The sequence below is a fragment of the Triticum dicoccoides genome, chromosome 2B, assembly GCF_002162155.2.
Source record: "Triticum dicoccoides isolate Atlit2015 ecotype Zavitan chromosome 2B, WEW_v2.0, whole genome shotgun sequence".
Classification (NCBI taxonomy): domain Eukaryota; kingdom Viridiplantae; phylum Streptophyta; class Magnoliopsida; order Poales; family Poaceae; genus Triticum; species Triticum dicoccoides.
In genome coordinates this window covers 431499027-431501963 of record NC_041383.1, presented here as the reverse complement: position 1 = coordinate 431501963, position 2937 = coordinate 431499027, and positions in this window count along the sequence as shown.

The window sequence follows — 2937 nt, the reverse complement described above, 5'->3', positions numbered from 1 at the left end:
AAAGGCCACCTTTCCTCATATGGTATTAATTGATAACGCATATGCCACTAACCCGTGTTGTGAGCAGGTGCACCTTGTGGAGGAGAATGCCAAATTGAAGGATCAACTTGAGAAAGGCCTTGTGACATACATTCAAGGTGAGAAGAACCTCAACGACCTTTTGAGCAATCAAAAGGAAGTTGTGGCCAAGGAAGGAATTGGGTTCGCACCCAAGTCCAAGAACAAGAAGAAGAACGACAAGACCAAATGACCTCCTCCTCTCAAGCAAACCTTTGTGAAAGAGGGAGAGGGTGCTCCTAAGGAGAATAAGAACAATGTGAAGGGTGTTGATGTCAAAAAGGGCAAAACCACCTCCTACTCCTTCAACAAAGCCGGCGACTTTAACCCTTCTTATGTGTTGTGTCATGCTAGTGATCGACATGTTTATGCTAAATTTGTTGGTTCTCCTTATGAGTACATTGAATGGTCTATTTGGGTTCCTAAGACCCTTGTTACTAACATCAAAGGACCCATTACTAAATGGTACCTAAAACCAAGCATTGATCTCTTGTAGGTGTTTGCTTCCGGTGGGGGATCATGGTTGCTCGATAGTGGAGCAACAAATCGTATGACCGGGAGCAAGGACTTGGTGGTGGACGTACAAAAGATCCCATCTATGCCCACCAATGTCGAGTGGGGTGATGCCTCACATTATAAGGTATTGGGTCTTGGCAAGGTTGTCATTTCTCATGATCTAACGATCGAGAAAGTCATGCTTGTTGAGTCCCTTGCATACAATTTACTTTCCGTTTGTCAACTTGCACTCATGGGTTTTGCCACTTTCTTTGACATTGATACCATGGCCCTCTTGTGGAGCAAGACTCTTAAAGTAGCCTTTGTTGGGCATGTCGAGAACGGTCTCTATGTGATTAACTTTTTGGAGCGACCCACTAAGACCGCGACATGCCTAATGGCTAAAGTTGACGTGGGATGGCTCTGGCATCACCGTTTAGCCCACGTCAATATGAGATCTTTGCAAAGTCTTCTCAAGGGGGACCATGTCCGTGGACTAACAAATGTAAGTTTTGCCAAAGGTCGTGCTTGTAGTGCTTGTATCGAAGGAAAGCTTCATGAGAAGGCTCACCCTCCCACGACCATCATCTACTCGAAGAGACCCTTGGAGCTCCTTCACATGGATCTCTTTGGGCCTCCATCCTTTGATAGTCTTGGAGGTAGAAAGTATTGCTTGGTGATTGTGGATGATTATTCAAGATACACTTCGGTATACTTCTTCAAGAGGAAGAGTGAGACTCAACAAACCATCATCGACTTTGCAAATGAAGCTCAACATCAACATGATGCAAAGATCTTGACAATAAGAAGTGATAATGGCACCGAGTTCAAGAACTACACCTTGGATGAGTTTCTTAGTGATGAGGGGATCAAGCATCAATATGCTGCACCATATACCCCTCAACAAAATGGTGTCGTGGAGAGGAAGAACCGGACGTTGGTGGATGCGGCAAGGACCATGATGGCGGAGTTCAAGTCTCCATACAACTTTTGGGTTGAAGCCATCAACACATCATGTCATTCATCCAATCAGTTCTATCTCCGCAAAGGCTTGAACAAGACTCCTTATGAAATACTCACCGGTAACAAGCCTAATCTCAAGTACTTCCGGGTGTTCGGGTGTAAGTGTTTCATTCTCAAGAAAGGTGTTCGTTTGTCTAAAATTGAGGCTAGAGCTTATGAGGGCATATTTGTTGGTTATGCTACAAACTCTCATGCTTACCGTGTCCTCAACAAGTCCACCGGACTCATTGAGGAGACGTGTAACATGGAGTTTGACGAAAATAACGGCTCCCAAGTGGAGCAAAGTGGTACTTGTGATGTAGGTGATGAAATTCCTCCCCAAGCCATAAGAAGAATGGGTATTGGTCATATTCTACCCATTGAGGAACCCCTTGTGTCCGAAGGAGAAGAACAATGGTCCACTCAAGTGGAGCCATCACCTCCACAAGACCCACACGCTTCCGAAGAACAAAGTGAAGGCCCTCAACCTCGTGAACAAGACCAAGGGCAAGATCAACCTCAAGATGGTGGTGAACCACCAAATGATGCCCAAGGTCAAGTTCTCCCCCTCGAGCAAGTTCAAGATCAAGAGCAAGCTCAAGATCTAGAACAAGCTTAAGACGGCGCTCAAGATAATCAAGTTAACCCTCCTCCTTCCACATCCGAGGAGGAATTAGAGCGTCGTGCCGCAAAGATTGCTTCCAAGCTCACCACCAAAGGTCATCTCATGGAGAATGTGTTTGGAAGCCTAAGAAAGGGGGTAAGCACTCGTAGAAAATTAGCAAACTATTGTGAACATCATGCGTTTGTCTCTTGTGTTGAACCCCAAAAGGTCTATGAGGCGCTCGAAGATCCGGATTGGCTCAATGCCATGCATGAAGAACTCAACAACTTTGAGTACAACAAGGTATGGAGATTGGTGCCAAGGACGTCGGGGAACCACAACGTCATTGGAACCAAGTGTATATTCAAGAACAAGCAAGATGCTCATGGGAACATCATTCGCAACAAGGCAAGATTGGTAGCACAAGGCTACTCCCAAGTTGAGGGTATCGACTATGGTGAAACCTTTGCTCCCGTTGCTCGCCTTGAACCTATTCGTTTGTTGATTGCTTATGCTTCCCATCACAACTTCAAGTTACAACAAATGGATGTGAAAAGTGCTTTTCTTAATGGTCCTATTAATGAGTTGGTTTATGTCAAGCAACCCCCTGGGTTCGAGGATCCCTACCTCCCGGATCATGTGTATCAACTCGATAAGGCACTCTATGGCCTTAAACAAGCCCCACGTGCGTGGTATGACCACCTTACCGAGTTGTTACAAGATCGTGGATTTGAAGTTGGGCAAATCGATCCCACTCTTTTTACTAAGAAGGTCAAAGG